Source organism: Caretta caretta, chromosome 1, assembly GCF_965140235.1.
Source record: "Caretta caretta isolate rCarCar2 chromosome 1, rCarCar1.hap1, whole genome shotgun sequence".
In the NCBI taxonomy this organism is placed as follows: domain Eukaryota; kingdom Metazoa; phylum Chordata; order Testudines; family Cheloniidae; genus Caretta; species Caretta caretta.
The window spans coordinates 253,889,094-253,915,109 of record NC_134206.1 but is presented as its reverse complement, the minus strand read 5'-3'; the positions used below and the strand labels follow the sequence as shown (position 1 = coordinate 253,915,109).

General features: G+C 40.8%; 1 protein-coding gene across 3 annotated transcripts in view; it reads right to left on the bottom strand.

The window, feature by feature from the left end:
• CHST11 (carbohydrate sulfotransferase 11) overlaps nucleotides 1-26,016 on the bottom strand; it is a 245,946-nt gene that overhangs the window by 169,565 nt on the left and 50,365 nt on the right. The window contains exon 2 of one of the 3 annotated variants that reach the window (XM_075123272.1): nucleotides 24,557-25,253. The exons of the other annotated variants lie outside the window; for them this stretch is intronic. The gene's annotated coding sequence lies outside the window, so the exon portion shown is untranslated. The remainder of the gene's footprint in view (nucleotides 1-24,556; nucleotides 25,254-26,016) is intronic. 3 annotated transcript variants of the gene reach the window in all.

Here is a 26,016-nt window from a genome sequence, read left to right as displayed (position 1 = left end):
AAGTGAGGACAAAAACATTGTATCCACTTATACTCCATTGATCCCATTGTTTTTCTTCTCACTTTTGTTTTAAACTAGTTTTTCTTCCTCTTTTCCCACACTGGGGAAAAAAGGGAGGGGGAGTACAAAAGCAAGAGAGAGAGGAAAAACAAGACAAAAATGTAAATACTACTATTCTAAGTGAAGACTTCTATGCCATTTCAAAAATTTCCATTCCTTCTGATTTTTTTGCCAAAATATAAACAAAAAGTAGCACCAAATTTTGAATGAAATGAAAACTTTAAAAAAAAAGTTGTACACCTCCCCCCCCAAATTTCAACCAACTTTTTACTCTTTAAGGCAACTACTGTACTAAAGAATCACCCACTCACCAGGATATTCTTTGTCACTTAGCTTTGTAAGTCACGGAAGTCATTGGACTGACATTATGCAAAGTCACTGAGTTTATCTGCAGTCATACAAAGGAGGTTACCTTAGTTATCCAACTTGTCACCAAATGAAAGAGCCCTCCTCAGTTAGGAGCCAAATGCATGTCATCTGCAAAAATGAGGATGTCAATCCATATAGCAGCTTCAACAACAAGAGTGACAAAGAGGTACTGGGAGTACATACATACTCAACGCAGATTTTGAGTCCAGAGAAGATTTTATCTCTAGTCTTTCTTCGTTTTGAGTTACACTACAAATAAAAAAGTGCCAGTCCAATACCTTAGGTGCTTTGGACAAAAATGAAATGCATTTTCCTTTACAATACTCAACCTACTTTGATACAAGATGCTGTCAAAGTTCCACTTGGCTATGTTGACAAGTGGCATCCAACTGAATTGAAGAAGTAATTCTGTTGCTCTAAAATTCAATTACATAGCAAGCAGCAGCAGCATGCAGGGTCTTCTGTCATATAATATACAGAGCCACAGTCTTTAAAGTGAAGGCATTTACTAGAGACAGTAGCAGAGAACAAAAGAAAACAAGCTGGCTTCTATCTTTGTCTGTTCCCAGAGACTACTCCCTTTTCCAGAATCCTTAAACACAGCACAGGGATAAGTAAGTACCAAAAGATCACTGCTGCAAACAAAGATTATCACAACTTTCCCTGAAGCTATGACATGCTTGAGTCAGTCGGCTTCATACAGAATAGGACCACTCAGATAACTAAGTGGGCCCAATGAAGCAGAGTCTCACAGGGACACGCAGTCTCACTGGGGAAAAACAATGAGCGCATGACACTGCAGCAATTGGGACTGTACGTGCCAAGGCAGCTACTGAGGGCACAGCCAAATTCCTTAGTGTCTGCAAATGTTCTTAGCCTTGTTCCAAAGAAACTGGTTGAATGCACAAATTATGTCTAGAATCTGACTCAGGGCCAAAGAAATCATTGCAAAGACCTGAGATGGCATTAAAAAAAAAACCATCACTTTTGGTGAGGGACGACATTTGTACAGAATGCAGGAGCAATTTACTTTGGTGAAAGTCATGATCAAACTTAGTCAGCACATTGATAAGTGAAAATGAAGATTAATTGGGTGAGTGTAAAATTACCTGTCAATTTGAAATAATTACATTCCTTAAAGTTACTTGTTGCAATAAGATTAATCCAAAAATCAAGATACCTTACAAAATTAGCGTGGGGGGTTACTTCTAGTAGCATAGGCAAAAGCACAGAACAGAAACCCACCACTAGGTATTTCTGGCTGTCCCTCTGATTTTTTGTGAGGGAGGATCACAACCTTTCTGTGCCTCATGGGAAAACCTAACTACATCACAAGGGGGCTGAGATGCCCAATTCACTAATGTTTGCAGAGGTCTTTGGGATCCTCAGATGGAAGGAACTGAAGAAGTATCAAATAACAGCAGCACTATTGTTATTTTACTTTCACACATATTTAGATTACCCCAGCGAAACGATCATCGCTTCACTTTTTTCTTAGTCAAGTGAAATTAACACATTTTATTTTGTGTCAGTAGAATTTTGCAGTAAGTTACTCTATTGAAAAGTATCTATGAAGAGAGATTCCGGCATTTAAAAATATAAAAGAATATGGTTTGTTTTAACTCTGTTTAAATTGGAGCGTTCACGAGCAGCTTCAACAGCAGCAACTCACTTTAAAGCACTTTCCAGGTGTTCTATTTTTTAAAACAATTTTAATAAATTCCCCCCATCATTTGTCTGTTCTTTATTCCTACAGAAAAAATCCCTATACGTAAGGCAAGATTTAATGATGGAAGAAAAGGGGGAGAAAAAAAACCCAACTTGTATGTTTGGCTGAATTAGAGTTAAACGTTTTATAAAAGATAAAAATGAATCCAGAGAATAACGTATAGTGATTTTAATCTGTACACATTTCTCCAAGAGTTAGTGGGCCTGATGCTCAAGGCAAAATTTCTACACAAGAAGAAAAGGCAATCTCATGATTAAGGTCCTAGAATGAGACACAGGAGAGCTGAGGACTGTTGTGGGTTCTGCCACAAATTTCCCAGTTCAGCAAAGTACTTAAGCATGTGTTAATTTAAGAATATGAGTTGCCCTTAATGAAGTTAAATACAAGTATCTTGCTGAATCAAGATCTAAGTGAGTTATTCTGGGTCACCCAGCAAATCAGGGAGAAAACTGGAACCAGAACACAGATCTCCTGATTCCAAGTCTCGATTATTAACCACTAGACAATACTCACTTGAGCTAATACACAAAGTTATTAATCTGCAAGCAGCCAGGTCTCTGAATCAGGGGTGCTGGAACAATTTTTATAGTGGGGTGATGAGAGCCATTGAACCAAACTGTAAACCATGTATATGATGGAAACTACTTCAAGCCAGGGGGTGTGGTGGCACCCCCACAACCATTTACTTCCAGCACCTATGCTCTGAATCATCTGGTAAGGTTTATAATTTGTTTTAGTGCTGTCATTGTTTGTTACATTGTTGGCCAAAAGCTCATATTACAATTCCTAGCCTCTGCCCTCCATATCATTCAAAAGCACTGACTATAGGAACAAGTAATCAGATATGATGGACAACTGTAATTAGTTTAGTATACAAACCAGTGAGCTTACAGGAGAGAAAATATTTTAATGCAGAGAGTTAAAGTGAGAGAACAGGGATAATCAGGGAATAGACGCTTTAGATAAATTGGATATGAAAATGTTAAGCCCAAATTGTGAGAAATGATCACGTTATGAAGCAATCGGCATTCCCTTTACATAAATGACCCATTTACATTTTTAAAATGCTATTTCATCCTCCACGGAAATAAATTTTTAATATCTGAACTTCTGTACCCTGACAAAAGCATTTGTACAATGCATTTAGCCCAGTCAGCCTTATTTTGCTCTCCCAGGTGAAGGCATGAGAGAATTGATGCAGACCAGCCAACGTAAGACAAACCACCTGACTCCTATCAGGGACCTTTGGTACATTACCCATCGAAGTAAAATCACTTGCAGTGGGGGTAAAAGAAGATAGTCAGATGCCTTAAAGGGACTCTTGATAACAGCAACCAGTTATGAATTACATCACATTAGTACCACTTTTGTATTTTAAGGATTTTCTTTTACCAATATATGTGTCTATCTGCAGCCATTATTCACCATTAGGCAAACACTGGTCTCTTAGAAGGATGCCAACCTTCAGTATTTCTATCAAACAGACACTTCCCAAAGATACAAACAGTCCACATTTCTAATGATGCATTCCCTTCTATGTGCACGACAGTATAAATTATTGCCAGCAATACCTACACAACTAATATAAGGGTCAGTGGACTACCCATATGTAAGAGAGATCAGCTGAAAAGTACAGTGAAAGGATGACAATAATCACTTCTTAGTACCTACTTGTAAAGGATGGAAACCACCCACTACAATTACGTATGTCTCATAGGTATGTCTGTTTCATTAGTAATAAATGAGGAGGTAGGTAGGTGGAGTTGTAGGGAAAAGATCTTGATTGAGTACAAATAGGGGCCTGCATTAGGTTGACCCTTTGGCCCAAGAGGTTAGCCAGTATTTGAGATCTTGCAAAGCTGTTTCTATAAGAAGAGATATGGAGGATTAAAGGTCTAGAAAACATGACCTGAGGGAAGGTTGAAAAAATTGGGTTTGTTTAGTCTGGAGAAGAGAAGACTGAGAGGGGAGATGATAACAGTTTTCAAGTATGTAAAATGTTGTTACAAGGAGGAGGAAGAAAAATTGTTTATCTTAACCTCTGAGGATAGGACAAGATGCAATGGGCTTAAATTGCAGCAAGGGAGGTTTAGGTTGGACATTAGGAAAAACTTCCTAATTGTCAGGGCGGTTAAGCACTGGCATAAATTGCCTAGGGAGGTGGTGGAATCTCCATCATTGGAGATTTTTAAGAGCATATTAGACAGACACCTGTCAGGAATGGTCTAGATAATTAGTCCTGTCATGAGTGCAGGGACTGGACTAGATGACCTCTCGAGGTCCCTTCCAGTTCCATGATTCTATGACAAGCCAGGTGTACTGTTGATGTAATCTTAATTATTTACAAAGAATGTACACAAAGTCCTCTTTCCCTGAACACAGCAGAATCAAACAGCAAGCAGTTTGCTGCTCAGAAATTCCCAAATATGCCTCTCCGGTGAGCTCTATTCCCAAGCAGCTCTGTCCCACTCCCTTTTGTCAACATCATGCTCATAATTGCTTGTCCAGGTTTTCTGCCTCTAACACACATAAGCAGCAAAACCAATATCCTAGCCCCTGTCTCAGCAATCAGAGAAACCTCTCAGCTCACACAGCTTATCTCTGAGCTCCCATTTGTCTTGCACCACTACACTGGGAAATTCATCAGCATAGCTATTCCAGAATAACTCCCCTGATAGATACTATTCTGGAATAAAGTCATATTTTGGAACAGTGACTCAGCATGAGGAGTTATTCTGGAAGAGCTATTGCAGAATAATTATTTTGCAGTAGCTACGCCAGTGAATTTCCAGTGTAGACAAGCCCTAAATCTGTGGATCAAAGACTCACCTGATTGCAACCATTAGCCCCTTTCACCATAACAGTTACATTCCGAGAGGCCTGAGTTGGCAAAACTGTAGTATTTTCAAGTGTTCTAAATCAATGGCTAAAAGTTCACTACATCCTTGTATCTTTACATCCTTTGTAAAATCATATACAATAGGTATATAGTCTCATGCTGATATAGGTGTATGTTACTTACAGATTGTTTCAGAGCAACATATACCAAACCTATGTAAGCTTGGCTGATCTAGGAAAAACAATTTCTCCCTTGCAATATTGGTGTCGGCTAAATTTGCTTAGTGCACTAGCCTTCCAGCAAAAAAACATACTATAAATCTGCTTTGGTTTATACCCTGATCAACTCCACTGAAGTCAACAGCATAACATAAATAGTAAATCATGGCAGATTTCCCTTCCCCCATACCCATCTTGTTGAAATTTCTTTAGCAATACACCACCAAAGCAATGTGCATTTCATTAACACACATTGTGTAAGGGCTAGGAGATAGTGTTGGGAGCAGTGATCTGATAACGCTGCTCAGGTGGTGTTTGTTAACCTCTCACTGGAGCAACCTTTGCTGAGTGACCTATGCTGCATCAACAGCCTTACTGGCAGCTTCAGGAAGAGCCATTTGCCAAGAGCTCTGCCATGACACTTGTTTAATGGAGCAGCAGAGTAACTCCACTGGCAGGGTAATTCTGATCATCACTGCAGGGAGCAAAGAACTGTTTGAGCTTTCTGTATTTTTGGTCACTTTGGGCACCATGGGTCAACTGGGTTTCTGGCTGGTGAGTCTTGCCCACATGCTCAGGGTTTAGCTGATCGCCATATTTGGGGTCAGGAAGGAATTTTCCTCCAGGGCAGATTGGCAGAGGCCCTGAGGGTTTTTCGCCTTCCTCTGCAGCGTAGGGCACGGGTCACTTGCTGGAGGATTCTCTGCACCTCAAAGTCTTTAAACCACGATTTGAGGACTTCGGTAGCTCAGACATAGGTTAGGGGTTTGTTACAGGAGAGGGTGGGTGAGATTCTGTGGCCTGCGTTGTGCAGGAGGTCAGATTAGACGATCGTAATGGTCCCGTCTGACCTTAAAGTCTATGATTCTAACTGCAAGGAATGGTTTCCTTTTAATTAAAAAGTGAGCAAGTGCTTGTATTTGTGTAGGAAAAAAAGGATTTTTATTTTTAAATATTCCTTTCCAGGACTATCTAAAAACAAAGAGCATCTAAAAACATCCTCACTTCGTGTAAATCCCACTGACTTCAACACAGCTATATGGATTTACACCGAGGATCTACCCCCTAAATTTTAACAATTAAAAATTAACATTGTAATTTTTACATCCCATTTCAAAATCAGCCAGTACTGCTCCATGAAAATACTGTCCAGACTAACTTTCCTTTATTCTTACCCGAGTGTGATCAAAAGTATCCCTCCCCCTACTCCAACACGTACATCCATGTGTGATATGGCATAAGCAGACAAAATATTTATTACTAATCCCTTTCAATACTGACAACATATAGTTTGTGTATCTTATCTTGTGCCTACGTTTCCTTGGAAAATTCTAAAACATAAAATGAGAGAGAAGTTACATATGCACACAAGCCAATTAACATTAGTTTTTAGTGATTTTGGTGTTCCTGATGGCTGTGTAATCAAGCACCTATCAGGATCAAACTCATCCATCCAACAAAGGAATAGCATGGCCAACAGAAGCATAAGCTTTCTACCTACCGCCTTGTGAAAAAACATTTCAGCCCTATCATTAAGAGGCCAATGTAGAGAGGAGGTAGTTCAGTCTCTATGCCCATTTCAACCTTGGACCCTCTGTTCAAGTTGTCAATTGTGGCAACTGGTGTGGTGAGAAGGATAGCTGTCAAACAGGAATTAGACTGAGGCCACCAACCTGTTCCTTGGGACTGCCTAAAAGCAGTAAAATGGAAATGATTTTCAGCTACTACAAAGAGTTTAAACTGGTATCCTAGCATTAAGAGACTGGCAAAGATTTTCAAAACCCAGTGCCTATAGCTGGGTCCCTAAATGAATGGGTCAGACTTGCAAAGTGCTCAGCATCCACCAGCTCCTTTTATTCTCAGCAGGAGTTGCTGGGTGTTAGCACTTCTGAAAACCTAGCTACTTCACCTAGGTGCCTAAGAGGGAGCTGAGCTCTCTTGGAAAAGTCTGGTCCTCTTGGGGCTTCTGAACACTTTTGAAAACCAGGACCTTAGAGCCCAATCTTAGGCAGCCAAATTTTGAAAACCTTGGCCTTTCTGCCCCATTACCAAGCCCACCCATCTAGCTTATAACATCTTTACTTAAATAATCCATTCGTTTCACACACTCTAAACAACCTGACTGTTATGCTAACATGAAAAACAAGCACACTGATGCCATCATTATGAGACAAACGGGCGATAGGCAGAATACATGACAATTGTCTTTAGAAAATATAACATACATCAGGATTTGTGTTTTTTTTTAAATTTGGAAGGCTGCAGAAACCACGATGACAGAACACACATGAGAAGGCGAGGGTTGCACAGCTTCTCTTGGAAGTCCCACTGATTACTAAAGCTTCCAGTATGCAGTGTAAGTTGTAGTCATGTTGGTCCCAGGATATTAGAGAGATAAGGTGAGTGAGGTAATATCTTTTATTGGACCAACATCTATTGTGAAAGACAAGCTTGTCTCTCTCACCAACAGAACTTGGTTCAACAAAAGATATTCTCACCCACTTTGAAATTTCCAATTAATTTCCATAAATAGGATACCCATGGTGAATTAAACACCACAAAAAAAAATGCCTCCAAAATAACACTAAGGTTGTAAGAAAGTGACAAAGGCAAAAGTTACAATTATAAACTTGTTCTTAATGCCAGCTTTCCTAGGTATTACAGCATCACACAGGTTATGTAAATCATGCTTTTATCAGGATACAGCGTAACAGTTGAAATCTAATCAATGAAAACACACATGTACAATGGAGGGTAGAACGGTCCTTCAAAAACTTATTTACGTTGGAATAAAATTCTGCCCACTCCTCACAGAGAGCTCATAGCACAGTGGAGCTGCCGGGGTTCTGCTGAGCAGAGAGGTATAGGATGTTAGGAGACCTCTCATGGGGTGAACATCACTCGCATGGTGTGAAGCCCAGCTCCTGGAGGATCCTGGCACTGCCATACACAATAGTTCTTTGGGGATAGGGAAGGAGGGTAGGTTGCAGCAGGGATCCTCTGTACCTCCCCTTCCCCTCAGATGGGGTTCCAAGATCACAGAGCCATCAGGCTAGAGGTACAGCTACGGAGTGGTTCTACTTCCATCCAAAAGACTTGGGGTCAGGATTTTTTCCCCACGGAGGCAGTCTTGATCCAATGCTCACTGAAGTCAATGGGACCCATTCCGTGTGTGTTAGACAGATCTCACAGATATTGCCAGAACCCAGCTTAGTAAATCAGCCGAGGTGCTGGAGGCAGGATATATATCAATAATGTAGTTGGATAGGCTAATGGGACACTTAACTCAGATTTGGTCCAAAATTTAGATTCTCTGTAAACAAGCTTCTATAAAACCCAGGATCAACAAAAACGATCCACTTTGTTCCAAGACAAACACATTCTCCTTTAGCCTGCAAGCCAAACATGGAAGCACTACTAATTTGAAAAGGAAAATGACTAAGGCCTTCATTCAGTACAGCACTGAAATGTGTGCTTCAAGATAAGCGTGTGCTTAAATGTTGTCTACTCTTTTCAGTCAGGGCCTGAACAGAAAGAAACTGACTTTGTTGACTTCCATAGCACAAACTGAGAGAAATGTAAAGAGTAAACCACAGCATAAGCAGCAAAAAATAAGATTTTTAAATTTCTTACAATTTTAATAATCTGAGATGTTACTAGTAATCTAGGTAGGAAAACTAGTGTATTAAAATACATGATTTTTAAATTTAATTTCCCTTGTCAAAATCTGCCATCATGTTCATACGGGTTGGGAAATAGAAATATGTAGGATTTTGCCTTCAGCATGTACATGATTGGAATTGGATTAAGCTTTTCCACAGAAATTGTCTGACTAGACACACGAGTCATTCAAGGAACTAGACCATGAAGGATCTGTAGCATTAACTAACTAATGAGTCAAGCTCTTTAGTGGTCTCTATTAAAAAGTCAGCTTTTACCAGAAACGTACTACTCCATAGCATGAGAGATACCATTGTTACCCATTTTGGCTTAACTGCAACTACTGTGAAAGAGTTTATGAAGAGAGTCCAGGAAGAAGAAATGACAAGAGGCATCTCTTTCTCTCTCCCGCTAGCTATTTTAAAGTCACAAGAAAGCCTGTGAGAAAGATGAAGCAAAAGAATGAAGGCACAGAAAAAGAGAAGACAACAGTCAAGGAGAATAAGATGGAGTTAGCTAGCATACAAGGAATGGACTGGACTGTAAATGTGAGCAAGTATGTCTTCAAATTGGTGAACAAAGCTTACAGTAGCAAAGAGAAGAGATGTCCACTGAGGTGTATGTACAAAAAAAAAAAAGGTAGGCAAGGACAAATTCAGTGAACATACAAAGATCAGAGAAAAGGAAAGTACGTTCAGTGTCTCTGAATCACAACCTTTGAACAGAAACAGAGGAAAAAAGAACCATGGAAAAAAGCCCTCTGTCATTATTATGGAATGAAATGACATGTTGAGACATCACACCAGAGGAAGCAGAGTTTGAATGCACAGATGAAAAGGAGACAGGCAATAGACACACACACAGCTACAGTACAATAGTACAAAGGCAAAGGGGTCTGGGGAGCCTGATACTGTACATCAGGAAAGAGGCTGTAAAGCAGAGATAAAGAGGAAGACTTCTATGATCCAAAAGGCCTTTGAAACTTCAAAAGAAGGCTTTTGAAGAAGAAAAGGACACTCACTAAGGTTCAGATTGAGAATGTAATCTCCATCACTCATAATTATGGCAACCCATAACAGGGACAGGAGAGCTACACAAACATACAAATGACCCGCAAAATTGTGGCTATGGATATAGAATTTGCCATAGAAAAGCACATTATTAGTCCGCCCAATTGGATATCTGTGGCCAGCATCCGATGCTTCTGAAGAAGGTAAAGATATCCAATTATGCACCTTGCCAAATGGGCAATGCTGCACATTTCTAATGCTTCTCTAGCTCCCACCACAGTCTTTCAAAGCACAAGAACTGACTGACCTTATCATCTCAGCTTGCACAGCTACAGTTGTTTCTAGTGATCATAACAACCCTTTTAAAAATCTCGCAAAAGTACTTGACTACACAACCTCCCGGGACAGTGAATGCTAGAGATTACCCTTTAGAAATACTTCACATAAGATTTCTCTTTGACAGGAGAAAAGTGACCAGCCTTCAATGTGACAGGTCACATTCATGATCTTTAATCAAGTTCTTTCTATTCCCAGGATTTTTTTTTAAAATTGCCCGTGCTCTCTCTTTCATTTGTATGTCCTGTCATACCTTTAAACCTCTTTGCTGACTCTCTCTTCCTCTGTCTCTGGATCATTTCTGTTTCTGCTGAAGTTTCTTACAATTCAGTGACAAGTGGACACACAGTGCTTGATATAATGTCACAATATTTTCTGTATTAAATTCTGCCCTCTTTAAAAAAAAAAAAGGGGGCGGAGGGGACACCCAAGCATCTTGCTTTGTTAACTGCTGCTTCACATTAGCCAGACATCTTTAGTGAGCTACTCACGATTTCCAAATCTTTCACTTCCCCCCAGATATTGCTGCAAGTTCAGAGCCTAATTGTATCCATGAGAAATTTAAATTATTTGTTGCCTGCAATCATTACTTTATCCCTGTTCAATTTAATCTACCATCATGATAGATACCATCCTTTGGGAAGCATTTATACCATTTCAGAATTTCTCACAATCCTCCAAAGTATTGACTAGCCAATCCAACTTTTTGCCATAAGCAAACCTGGCCATCTTGCTGTCTGCTTCCTATTTCAAATCTTTACTGTATCAGGGCATGACCCAGTTTCTATGAGAATAAATGGAAATATTCCCATTGACTCCAAAGGAAGCTGGATCAGACCTTTAATGAGCACTGGCCCGATATGGACCCCTATGGTAACCAACCATTAACATCCCTAGTTTGTTTGCTCATTATGACTTTAATCCCCTTATCACTTAAGCAATTCCTAATCTATGACAAGTCTTTGCCTCTTTACCTGTGATTATTTATTTTCTGTAATAGCCTCTGCTCAGGGAGCTTTGCTTATATAAAGCTTTTTGAATATCCAAGTAAATTATGGCTACTGGGTCAATTTTATTAACTTTTTCAAATTAATCTTCCGGGTCTGAGAAGGGCTTTCAGAAGCTTTCAGACTGAGCAAGACTGTACACTTCTCTCAGGCTTCTGAGTGCATCCCAAGCCTGCACTCCTACTTAGCTGTGGGGAACACATACAAATAAACACTCATTTTAAATCATATTACAATGTTTTACTGATGGAAAAAATACATTCAATTCCTGAAGATAGAAACTGGTTTGAAGAATCAACTTTCCACTTGCAGCATATCTCCGTGGGGCTTTCACTCCCAACTTTGCCAGCTTGGCTAGAGTGAATATTTTGTTTTCCTTTCTCTTATAAAAAAAACTAGCAGTGTTTACACATCCACTTTGTTAACCCTAAAGGCCCTCCAGCCATAGACAGACAAAGCATGTCAAGCCCTTCTCCAGCATAGTCTCTCTAAAACAAAAACACATTGTCAGCCTCTCCTTCTGATGGTTTTTCTGGTAAAGAAATATCCCTGTTGTTTCCCCTTCAGTTTTCAAACACTCAGTCTCTGTCTCTACAGAACCGACACAATCATTACTCTATTTCTGCTCCTTCTGTCTTTTTTCCTCTCCTCTGATTCCTCAGCCCCTTCGTTTTAATCTCTTTTCCCTCTCTTCTCCCCTCTTGTTTGGCTGCTCTCCATTCATGGACAAAAGTGACTTTCAGATTAAATAAATGGGCTAAATCCTCAGATCATATAGGTCAACATAGCTCCACTGCTCACTATTTTTAGGAGGTGTATTCCTATTGCACAAAATAAATAGTCCTGAGACCACGAAGCAAACCCTTCCCATGCTGGGACAGTGCATCTGCGGTGTCTAGGCAATTTGTAGGTCTAGTTTTGGAGTTCTGAACAGATGATTGGCCTTCCCATTTACAGTGTGAAAGGATAAAATGAATAAGGAATGAAGAGATATAAACAAGGTACAGCCAGGGTGATCACGCACGTCTGACAGAATTAAAGGCACTGATGATTGGGTGAGGTTTATTAATGGACCTAAATTAAAGGTTATCAAGATACATTCTCTTTGTTTTGCTTGTACTAATAAATACCACCATTAGGAGTTCGGTGGATAAAGCCATTTGGAGAACCCATCAATCATTAGCAGACATTGGACCACAAAGAAAGGAAGCAGCCTATTGTACATGCCCTCTGGCAGAAACCCCCATTTTCAGAAGGGCCCCAAGTTTGTTCATTAAAAGAAAGCAAAGAGTGATTTTTTTTTCCTTCCACTCATATGTACTGAGGAGGATTAGAACTCTCAGAGTTAATCAATGGTTGCAAATTTTCCGTCTTCATCTCAAATGTTTGTAGCAGACTGATAACTAACCAGAAAAACGAATGCCGGACTCATTCTATCGGATACCAAACGAGGACCTCAGCCCCAATACAAAAAGTGTTATGCTCTGTTTGCCAGAAGCTGGGACTGGGTGACAGGGGATGGGTCACTTGATTGATTGCCTGTTCTGTTCATTCCCTCTGGGGCACCTGGCATTGGCCACTGTCGGCAGACAGGATACTGGGCTAGATGCACCTTTGGTCTGACCCAGTATGGCCTTTCTTATGTTCTCTGCTGACTACCTGGCAAGAATCTATACTTTGGTAATGCAAAGTGTTGTATGAAGCATACATATTACCAAAATATTGGCCATTTGGTTGCATTATACTATATACTCTGTGTGTGTGTGTGTGTGTGTGTGTATTATAGAAGCATATACCTAAATATACATATAATATTTTATTATGGCAGTGAGTGACTAATGGCCAACCAAAGGAGAAACCCCATTGCAGTAGGCACTGTTCAAACAGAGTAGTAGACAATCTATGCAACGAAGCATCTAATCTAAGTAGTCATGAGGGACAAAGAGATAATATCTATTATATACACACGTTCATACACTCCAAATTTTTCTTTTAAGCGGAGATCTATCTGACTGACACCAGGTATCAAAAACCACCTCTGCTATGAGACTGTAGTACATAAAATGGTAGTATGCAGTGTATGAAAAGATAGGACCTCGTTAATAAAGCTGGGTGAACGCTGAAAAAAAATAATCCATGACAAACGTGCTTCGTCTGCATTCATTTTTCACAAATGTTCTCCTGAAGGAGATAACAGCACATTTTGAGGAGAATGCTGCAGAAATGCACAATCTGAATTCATAATCACAAGTATTTGCACCTGATTCTATTAATTAGGTCTGGACACAAACATATCATGTGATCTATCTGTCCAAACAAGACAGAACATCATAGTGACAGGAGAGCAGCCCTTTGGGCTACCACTCCCTTCTGTGCAGCTAGGGGCAGGGGAGGAGTGGCCTAGGAGACAAACAGGTGGGTGGAGCCTTGACAACCCCCAAACGTGCTAATCTGTACAGATGAGCAAACATGTAGGGGAAGTAAATGTTGTCAGTTGGCTTGAACGGGGTGTTTTCTTTCCGGGTGCTGTCCCCAGCTCTGCACAGAGAGCTGGTTCAGCTGGAACATCCTTGGCTTGGTGGCGCTGTCTAGGCTGCTCAGTGCTTCTATCCTTTGAGTTTCAATGTTATTAGTAGCAAACAATGCAGCTTGCTCATTCAGCAGACTTCAATCTTACTCATAACACAAGACCACAGGCACGGTTCAGGGACAAAGGCACTCAGCCAGGTTAATTGCCCCCTAACCACAGTATTAGTGCCCTGGCTCTGTGGTTACAAGTACAATGACGCATAAGCTCCTAGTAGCATGGAACGGCTCAGTCAGCAGCGGGAGTTTCTGCCGTCCCCAGGCCAGGCAAAGAATAAAGGCAAAGGACCCCTACATTTATAGACTAAAACAAACAAATTACATACCACCTTATGTATATCATGACATCTGTTTGTTACTTCCCCTTGTTCCTGGTATCTTGGACAAAACATCCTTATTCATTGTGTTGTCAAACCATTTTATCTTGTACTAGATTGGGATGTATCTGTACTAGCTGTAATATTTTTACGTAAATATCGAGTGCCTAGTACACTAGCAACAACTTTGCCGAGTTCATGTACTGGACAGTGAACTTGTAAACAACTACTTGAATACATGGCCTGACTTTGGTTCACAGCCTCTGGTTCAGGCCTCAGATCTTGCACCAGGCCCAGTGCTCCAGGCTCTCTCTACTACAGTAATCTACACCATGAAAAGGGAAGGCACTGATAATTTGCCCCTGGAGTAAGAGAGGAGTCAGGGACCAAATTTTAACGGAGTTACAATTTGGTCCAGGTCTGCTCAGTGGATAGCACAAATACACACGGTCCCTTACTCAGAGCTAGTGATAAATCCACAATTTATCCCATTGTGTTCAGGGAAAATATGCACAGTGAGCCAAACTGACACACATGTTCTTTCTGCTCAGGAAGAGGAAGTACTAGTGTAATGGGATTTAATTTCTCAAGGAGACTTTCCTCACAGCTTTGCGCATGCTTCTATAATTCAACTCTAGCCATCTGGCTCAAGCAGCTCTCTCAGCTTTATAACCCTTACATTTAGGGTGAAAGGAAATTGAGATGTCTACAATATTTAGCACGGTGTAAATGAATCCTCATCATTTAACCAAATACCACATTTTGCCTTTTTACTTTTTTGGGTGAGGGCAAAAAAAAAAAAAAAAAGCAGTCAAGATAAATCATTATGGGATCTGTAAAACAGAGTTGATCTTGGAAATCTTGTGCAGTGAAGTTCTGAAGACTTTATCCTGGAGAAATATGTGAAATTGTCTTTATTCCATCATGCCTCCCAATTCTGATACTGTACTTACAGACATTAGAAGAACACCACTGCTAAGAGGAATAGGCCAATTTATTATATTAATTATAATAAACTAGATCAGTGGTTCTCAAAGCCAGTCCGCTGCTTGTTCAGGGAAAGCCCCTGGCGGGCCAGGCCGGTTTGTTTACCTGCCACGTCCTCAGGTTCGGCCGAATGCGGCTCCCACTGGCTGCGGTTCGCCGCTCTAGGCCAATGGGGGCTGCGGGAAGCAGCACGGGCCAAGGGACGTGCTGGCCGCCCTTCCCGCAGCCCCCATTGGCCTAGAGCGGTGAACTGAGGCCAGTGGGAGCCGCGATCACCCGAACCTGTGGACGTGGCAGGTAAACAAACCGGCCCGGTCTGGCCCACCAGGGCCTTTCCCTGAACAAGTGGCGGACCGGCTTTGAGAACCACTGAACTAGATGACATCAGTCTGACTTGTCCCTTTTTATTTTTAAAACTGCACGTTACCTGTTCAGATATAAACCCGTATCTGGTGGTTCTCACTTGGCATTAACGATACAGAGGAATGCAATGGAACCCACTGCAACATACTGGGTTTTTATTTTTAAAATGAAAACTTGATTTCTTTCCTTTTCCTCCTCCCCATCTGACTGAAAACCAAAAGCTTTAATCATGGTCTCATGTATTTCCATTGGAACAAGTCTTTCCTTGCTCTGTGGACTAGTTTTTCAGAATGCTCAGGTTCTTTTCCCTGTGTAGAAACATGGTGATTCTGAAGCGAAGAGCCACAACCTTCTAGTTACTTTTCTTTTTCTTGCATTTCCTAAATATTCTCTTTATCAGCAGAACTCTCACAGGTCTTGAACAGAGCTACAAATGCTCCTGTATAAGGAAGCGGCTTGGGAAGATTGAGGCAAATATGTAGTGTACAGGATCTGTACTTAATCAGTCAGGGATAATTAATTTTGATTTCAGAGATTTTAGGGAGTATTATTCTGAAAGGAAAATGAAAGATTTCTCTTTTTCCATAGTTCAAAGTGCCCAGCTCATTACTTCAGCAGGGAACTGTTAATCATTATTTATACAGCACCATAAATATATATGGCACTGCATAAAACAGACAATATCCCTGCCCTGAACAACTTAAAATCTTTTAGCCTGATTCCACACCCTTTCCTAATGCTGAGTTACACTTTCTCATACAAGTAGTTCCACTGACTTCAGGGGGACTACTTGTATGAGTAAGTGCTACTTATCATGAATGCAGATGTAGACCTAGGCCTGTTAACATGAAGTCCTCCGGTAACATAGGCAGAAGTACTTGGAACATATACTCACTAGTTCTTCTGAAATGTGTGGCTCTTTTCTATGGAGATGAATGGTCTCTTCAGTTTCCTTAATGAGGACTTCACTCAACGCAATTAAGCATTTAAGCATACAATTCATCCTGATTATTCATGTGCTTAAAATTAGCTACATACTTAAGTCCTTTGCTGAACCAGGACCTTGAAGTTGTTTGTTTGTCAAGATTCACCAGCAAGAAAGGAAAACCTACATGCTCCATGCTGGCCACTCTCCAATTCAGAAATCCATCTCCCACCGAATACATGGTGAAATGGGTTGCCGATGCTCCCAAGGAGCAGGGAATGTATTTTTTTCCCTAGTCCCACCTACGCAACTTGAGGTTTTTCTAGCCCTGCCTCTCTCACTACCCTTTCCGGAGCGTGGCTTTGGGGCCCTACATTTTTGATCTACTTGGGTTACATCCAGCTTTAACCTGTGCTTGTTTGAATACTCCACGCTAAACATAAACATTAGAATCATTCTTAGCACAGAATAAATGTTTAACATCTTCTATCCAGAGATGAAGAACTGTGCTCCAAGCACTGTGTTATTTCTAGATCTCATGAACCAGGCTAAAGGGATAGATTGGGAAAAAGCACTCCAAGGTATGCTGATAGGAAATTGACAGTTTCAAGGAATCTGGAAGACACTATAGTGGGGGAGAGGAAGCTAAACCAAATTAAAACCACTTTTTTTAAACATTTTTTTTTTTAAACTCACTGCTGTCTCAAAGCAAAAAATGAACTGAATAAGTGAAAGCAGGAGGGCACTGAACTGCTGTTTCCATTCTGAATGCAGGCAGAACTTATGGTGGGAATTCCTGGAGGTGGGATCCTTTGTTCCACCAGCCCTAGATTGGCATCTCCCACACTCTTAGCAACTGTGCATGACACAGAATAAGATCTTTACAAAGGGTTTTCCGCCCTTTCATTATTTTTAATTTCTTCGCATCTGCTTCCTTAGATTCCACTCTCTTCGCCCTATAAATGGCTTCTCCCCATCTTTCAATACCTTATCAGAGGATCTGTGTGAGAACAACTGTAATGATGAGCTATTACAGATGCCTGCTTGCTGAAGGCAATAGGAGACACTGTACCTATCTTTCTGTCCTTCTAGTCCCCAGATTCATTTTCTCTTATTATTCTCCCAGTTGCTCTCCTATACAAAGAATCAAATACTGTACATTGAGTTAGGCTCGTAAATAGCTGTTGGAGATTGTGGTTCTCCATAAGCCTTTAAAAACAGGAACAATTTGTGCAACACTTCAACAGTCAGTTAAAGCTACCTAAATGCTTCCTTACAAAATAGTTTCAAACAACAATTTTCAGAGGAAGAGAAAATGCAGACTTCAGTGCTAAGCAACTAAATGCACTGATAAGATGCATTTGCATCTATTAGTATGTTAAGGGGAAAGCATTGTGAAAACTTAGGTTTTGTACATGTAAAATTAATGAAATCTTAGAGAAAGGTCCTTGCTGTCATGTATTAAGAACCATCATCTAAATAGTCCTTTAGAGTCATTTGTAATTTGAATGGGATGTTAGTGCTATGTTAAATCCACAGAAATTTGGTACCCGCATCCCTCCTTGTTGAAGGTTGAAAATTATTTATGTCAGAAATAAAGGATCACGAAACTGATGTAATAGAATTATTTACACTTCAGGAATGAGTTTTGTTTTCTGCGTGTGTCATCGTTGTTGTCTCTCACACCCCATTAAGCTAATAGTGGATCTGATCCAGAGTCTCTGTCACACATTGTGTCCCACATTTAGGCCTTTGCAGGTTGAGAGGTATAGATGGATATAAGGGATGGGAAAAGAACTACTTCTAGTTTTCAGTCCATGTTACAAGAGAACTCTCGAACAACTATTTACAGATTTACAAAGTGCCAGTAGATGGCACTCAAGAACACATAGCATAGTTCCTGTTATGGTAGTATAAATAAAAAGTATTGTACGCTGCCAATGGCTTCCTCTGTGTACCTTATTACCTAGCTTTTAACAAGCCACACACAAACATATACACACCATTTTGTAAAGCAATACATAAAGACCATGCTGAGAGCCAAAAAGTTCACACTTGTAACGATAATTCAGTTTTCATCTGGACTAATGTGTCCCACAAGGCTTCTGGCCACTGAACAGTATTTACTTTAATACGTGATGTGCAAGAGGAAAAACTCAGTCACCGCCAAGGATTCTGACTTGTTCTACTGTTGTACCCTGCAACAGCTGGTTTATCTAAGCCCTGCAAGCCAAATTCTGTATGCCTTGCAACCCGACAATTAGCATCTAGCAAGGAACCAATGGAGGAAGCGTTCCACCCCCATCCTTGCTGCCTTAAAAACCCAACCTACAAGCCATCCACAACAGGAGGGGGCACTGCAGGGTTGGATGTAAGGGCCTGGAAACATGGTCCACATATTTTGGGACTTCAATGACCCAGCAATGTCACCTATAAATCCAACCTATTGTTTGTATATTTCGGGAATGAAATCAGGTAGCCATCTGCACAATCATTTAGGACAGGAATATTTTTTTCAACTGAAACTGCAGAGAAAATGTTTTTAGGCTGAATTTAATTTAAATCACCCTCATTAGACTTTGGCCAGTACACCAGGGTTAGTATGCTTCAGGCCCTGGGCAAGGCATTCTCCTATAAAGCACACCTACAGTGTCCAGAGGAGCCACTCTAATGCACCTCGCTCATATTTTCTATAGTTAACTATTTGGGCTGAGATATTCAAAAATGCCTAACTGACTTAGGCATACAACTCCACTTGTCGCTCAATGGGACTTGTGCTCCTAAGTCACTAAGATGTTTCTGAACATCCAACCCTTGATAAGGTACAATCTGTGGCTAAGGTTTTCAAAAAGAGGTACCTAGAGTTAGGCTCCTAAATATATATTTAGACATCTAAATAAAAGTGGCCTGATTTTCAAGAGTGCTGGGCAACCCAGCAGTTCCCACCTACTTTAAGTCTAAGTACAAGTCACTGCCATGGCTTCCATGGCTGCTCCTAAGGGATCAGCACTTTTGAAAAATCAAGCAGCTTTCAGGTAGGTGTCTGAATCATAGAAATGTAGGGCTGGAAGAGACCTCCAGAAGTCAGTCATCAAGTCCAGTCCCCTGTGCCTAAAGTTAGATTCCTAAATATACATGTGGATTTGGAAGCCAAATTTAGGCACCTATTTTTGAAAATCTTGGCCTACATATTTAGGAGTAGATAATGATAAACTGGAAGCAAGACTAACCAGAAACTAGTTGCCTGGGCTAAGAATAATTAAGAGCTAAAGCAAGAACACATTGGAGCGGGGGCAGGCGGGGGGGAATCAAGATAGACCAAAATACAATTAAATTCACAAAAATCTTCAGAATCAAAACATAGCCTGAGTTATGTCATTCAGTTCCTGTAGATTTTGCAGATCAAAATAGAAATTAAATAAATCCAATAAAAGGGATTGTAATCTAAATGTCCCTTTATGGGGGGGCGGGGGGCAGGCGGGCGTTTTGGTTTTAGTTTTTGCTGCTATCCAAAGCTGAATCCACTTAACCATTACTGAAGTGTCATCTTTATTATGATGGAATGTACCTGGAATTGTTAAAAACTGTATTTTTGTGATCATAATAGAAATTCAACCGAGCATTAAAATAGAAAAATTATAAACCTTACTATATTGGTACCTGGAAAAAAGGTTATTTGACAATACGAAAAGGAGTACTTGTGGCACCTTAGAGACTAACCAATTTATTTGAGCATAAGCTTTCGTGAGCTACAGCTCACTTCATCGGATGCATACTGTGGAAAGTGTGGAAGATCTTTTTATACACACAAAGCATGAAAAAATACCTCCCCCCACCCCACTCTCCTGCTGGTAATAGCTTAGCTTTCATGCTTTGTGTGTATAAAAAGATCTTCTACGCTTTCCACAGTATGCATCCGATGAAGTGAGCTGTAGCTCAAAAAGCTTATGCTCAAATAAATTGGTTAGTCTCTAAGGTTCCACAAGTACTCCTTTTCTTTTTGCGAATACAGACTAACATGGCTGTTACTCTGAAACCTGTCATTATTTGACAATGTAGGTAATGGGCCAGATCTTGCTCTCATTAAGGACAATAGGAATTCTGCTACTGACTTCCACAGGAATAGGATAGGTCCCATTTTGCTTATTTCACTGCACTACCAAAATAAGATGTAATTGTTGATTGAATAAACTGTACAAGCATAAAAACTGCCTGGTATTTTTATCTCTTGAACTGTGTTAACATGTCCTGTATGCACTGCTATTGTATATTTACACAGCTAACAAATTATATCTGTAAAGGATATAAAGTTACACAGACTAGCTCTCACAACCTATTCTATCACGACCAATCTCCATAAATATTAATTAATGTTCCATACTAAGCTACTTAATCTGCCACGGGGAATCATTTCATTTTCATTGAGCGATTTGCTTTACCCCTAAAATTTCCATGACAATTACCTTCCATGGTTTATGGAACAAATTAGTGCAGTTCCACAGAAGAAATATTGCTAATCATCTGAGCAGGAGTAAAAGACGCTATATTTTTCTCTCCCAGAGTTTACAAAAGGTCCTTGTTTTCATGACAAGGACGACATAACAGTTCATCTAGAAAAAGCAAATGCGTCTCTTTTAGGGGCAGATCTTGAGAGATGCTAAATGCTTCTCTGTATCTATCGGAGATACTTGCATGGTCCACATTACTGTATCTGGGCACCTCTCAATCTTTAATGCATTTATCCTCCCTACCTCACAGGGAGTCCCCTTATCTCCATTTTATAGAGGGGGAAACTGAGGCAAAGACATTAGTGACTTGCCTAAAGTCACACACGGAGTATCTCGCAGAGTGGGTAATTGAACCCAATTGCCTGGTTAGGGCCATAACTACTGGGCCTCTCTTGAAAGGTGCTCATGCCCAGGGACTTGAAACTGGTCGAAGAAGGTGCTCAGCATTTTACAGGAGCCATCCACTAGTTAACCAACTAATACAAGACACCACCACAATCATCTGAAAAATACTATAATTGTGAAGGAGGGTAGAATGAGTGCAACTTCAGTCATTGGCCAGTGTTGCATGATAATTGCACAGTGTTCACTCATTTTTAGCCCTTTCAGATCAAGAGGAATAATTAACTTTGTCTCTCACAATTTAATATTTATTTCAAATGGAGAAATGAATTTTATTTTCCTTTAGTGTCAGATCCATCTAAAAATAGCCAAGGAGCTGCAAACTTCTCAAAGCTCTGGAACCACATTTAGTTGAGCACTTTCAGACCAAGAATAGAACCATATCACACATACCTCTCACAGTCCATGGGAATTTTAACAGAGCAATGGATATGGACTGGAGGATTGGGCCCAGAGATTTGGGCAGTTAAGATTTTATGAGACAAAGGATTTTAAAAGACAGACCAAGCATCGAACCAGCAGACTTTCCTACAATGAATGCTATTTTGTTTACTTTCCTTCCCTCCGACTACCATTTATGAATCGAAGACCAAAAGCCAGATTCTGATCTCATCTGCATACATTTAAATTAAAGAAAAAACCCTCCAGTGACTACATAAAATCAACCCGCAATCTATGAATTTAAGGCCAGCAGGGTCTATGATCATCATTAACCTTCTGCATAAAACAAGCCATAGTTCTCACTCAGTGATTTTTGCATTAAGCTCAAGGTTAATGTAAGCATGCCTTTTAGAATGACATTCAGTGTTGAATAAAGTCTCCAAGTGACTGAGAATTTACCACCTCTCTTGGTAATCTGTTCCACTGGCTAATTGCCCCGTTTAAATTTACATCTTTTTTTCACGTTTGAATTTTGCTGACATTAACTTCCAACTATTGCCGGCTAGTGCAAAGATCCTTTTACTGTCAGATATGTTCTCCTTGTGTAGATAATTATAAACCATGCTCAAGTATCTTCTTAAACCTTCTCTTTAATAAACTGGATAAACTAAAGGAGCTCAATCTTTCATTATAAGGTGCGTTTTCCTGAATTCAACAGTTATTCCAGATTTACACTGCTGTAAGTGACATCAGAATTTGGCTCCAAATTAAATAATGTGTTTTCTAATATGTTTTATGCTTTGTTCAGGGGTGAAAGTAAGGCGGTACAGGCCGGTACAGAGAACCGGTAAAAAAAGTGGCCAGTGCTACCGGCCCATACAGCTGACTTTAAAGCGCTGCCATGGCAGCGCTTTAATGTTATTGCCCCTTTTGCACACACACCCCCACGTCGGCGGCCAGGGGATTTGTGTGCAAAAGAAGCAGCTGCCCCGCGGCTGGCGATTTAAAAGGGCCAGGAGCCCCAGGCCCTTTAAATTGCTGCTGGAGCCACAGGCAGTGAGGAAGGGCTGGCTGGGGGACACTGACCCCCCAGCCCCACCCCTTCTGCCCAAGACCCCACCCCTTGTGGGGGGGGCATGGAGCTGGCTCCATACAGGTAACAGTACCATTTTACTTTCACTCCTGGCTTTGTTAATTATTCTCTTTCCCTCTTTTAAGAGGAATTGCCTTGACGTGTGAAGGAAGGTAAATGATATGGTCAGAATACTATTGTATTTTATATAAGTTGTTCGCTCCACCCAGAGGAGGGCATCAATATTAGTAGCTTGCTCGGAGACATTTATTTGAGACAAGAGAGGAAAAAAGCTCGATGATGAAAGTGATGTGGGTTAATTAAAAATAAAACAGTAAATTGGTTGCATATGGTTTTAGGACAATGAAAGTGACAGTCACGTAACCCCTTCTTCACTAGTTAATTATTATTTAATATTTGTGTAAAGCAACAGGTGTGCATGGAATTATTTACAGAGAAAGACACAGTTCCTGCCCTGAGGAATTGCCATTTTAATGAATGAGTCCCAATCCATTTTAATTTTTTGTGAGATAACAGCACCATACAAGAGTTTTCTCTCTAGATCATTAAACTCCAGACTCACTACTTCCACAATGAACCTATCAGACACGTCACCTCTTGCTGTGGGTGTTGGCTCTAGGCACTTCATTGTCTTCTCTAGCTGCATTGTAAAGGTGCTAGGGGATTGTTGGGCAGAAGCTTGCAATTGGGCCTTATGTTCTTCATAATTAGGAAAATATAGGGGGGAAATACTAGCATGTGACATCTCTGTCCCTGTATTGAGGCAGAGTTTCACAGAGGACACAACAGGTTAGCACAGAAAGTAAATAAAACCTTTACCAATGGAAGCTGCAGGGAGAATTTAGGTAAACCAAACGTAATCTGGAGCATGGCAGGGATACTCATTCTCTTACAAAAGCTACTATGAGATCTGACAAGGACTCAGTAAAGACAAAGGGGAATAAAAAGAATTTTTACCCCTTGGACACCTGTTACTTCAGCATCTAGGTGCTTCTTGGAAGGGTCTCCTCTCAGAATAGGACTCAAGAGAACCTTGCTTAACTTGGGAGACCTGACATGATTACAGCAAAAGGCACTATGCATGCAGGCATATGGTAAAATTGTCAATGTTCAAATCAACTATTCTACAGAGTACGGTGAAGACCAAGCTGTTTCAACTAGCCTAAAACACCTTCAGCATCTAACAATGACTTGAGATGAGACCTTGGGCGGGCAAGCAAGCTCGGCCTCAACTATAAAACCCTAGCCTGGCCTACAAGACCATTAATCAACACAAGTTTAACACTTTTTTCTGTGCACCCAGGCAAGAAAAAAAAAAGTGTTATATGCACCCTCAACTGTGGGCAACCATGAACTAGCCCAACGGTTCTCAATAGGGGCCCTGGCCCCCCTTGGGGGCCACCAGCAGGTTTCAAGGAATCTGCCAAAATAAACCAAAGAGCAGGGCTTGGGCCCAGGGCAGAAAGCCCAAGCCCCCCTGCCTGGGGCTGAAGCCGAAGCCCAAGCAACGTAGCTTCACAGGGCCCCCTGTAGCATGGGGCCCAGGCAATTGCCATGCTTGGTGCCCCCTAATGCAGGCTCCTGGATAGATGCAGAAAACCAGTTGCTGTGGCATAGGTGGGCCGTGGAATATTTTTTTTTTTTTTTAACAAGTTGCGGTAGCCTCAGAAAGAAAAAAATTGACAACCTCTGCACTAGCCTGCTTGTTTTGGTACTCTGTTAAAGGTGCGTGATTCGCTGTAAAATGGAAATATTTGCTTACCTACCTCACAACAATGTAGTGAGAAAGTACTTTGAAGATGTAAAGCACTGTATAAATGTATGTACAGCCTGTCTTCACAAAGCCAGTGAGAAGCAGAAATAATGACTAGCTAGAGAGGATGGAATCAGAGAGGAGCGCATATGCATTTTCTAGATTTTGGAATACAGAGATTTTAAGGCCAGAAATGACCAGGATGATCACCTAGTCTGGCCTCCTCCATAACACAGGCCACAGAATGTCATTCCCACATCAAGTCCAATAACCTGACACAGAACTGTGGTGTATCTTAAAAAAGGGATCCAATCTTGATTTAAACCCAAGTGACAGAATTTACCACATCCCTTAGTAAGCTGATCCAGTAGTTAAGATTTTTTTTCCTTAAGGGGTTCTTCTGTTTGGTTGGTTTTTAAGGGAAAGTCCACATTTCCTTTCGTCTTTATGTGTAATTCCACAGGATAACGTGAACTGCTCCGCACATCCCAGAGACAGACAACCCTTCCGGGTGGTGTTGTAGTGTGTATTTGTTTTTATTTCTCTGCTTTCTCATTATGCACACATACTCCTTTTACTTCATATTCAAGTGTTTGGTTTCCTCCAGCGGCTGGCGTTTGATGTGCCTGTGTTTACTGTCTGACCTGTGGCTCTGATGTGTTTTCCAGGCTGGGCACTTGGCTGAACTATTGTTTATGCCTGTCATGGTTCTGAGAAAAGCAAGAAACAAAAACAAAAAATGGCATGGGGGAAAAAGTATTTAATAAAGAAGTATTAAGAAACTGCATATCACATGCATATAAGCCCCCATCACTAATTCTTCCTTTCCACAGATTCTGGGTCTGCTACAAAATCCATTATTACTGCAAATGAGTAATTTGACATAACCACCAACAAAACAAACAAACCAGACTTCTACATATAGACACAACAGGAGCAACAACCCAGGCAAGCATTGGGAATCATCCTCTAACTCCAAAAATCGTGGAAGTTAGGTGGGGATATATTAACCTAAGCTCTGGGCTTTAACAGATTCATCTCCTCTGTGGTTTGGGCACAGATGGAGACATGTACCACACATTGTACAAAGGATTACATTCTTCACCTGGACAGAGGTAGCTCATCCCCAGTGCCTAATACCCACAACAGTTCAAGTGTGGGAGAGGCCCCCGTGTTTTGTGATGACTGCCATGGCTAGTGACTGAACTGGGGACTTCTGCAGCTAAAAGTAGGACCTCCTAAATTAGCACACAGAGTTCATGATAGAAAACACCCGAACCTCTGATGAATCTAGTTCAGGGATAAATTCAGAGCTTATGTAAACTGGTGCAACTATGTTGGGGACAATGGAGTTACAGCCCTTCTGGCCTCAGTGTACACTAAGAGAAATACTTGGCCAAAACTGTAACCCTCAGTTACACCCATGCAAATTCCACTAGGGTCAGTGAAATTTGTACAGGTATCAATGAGGAC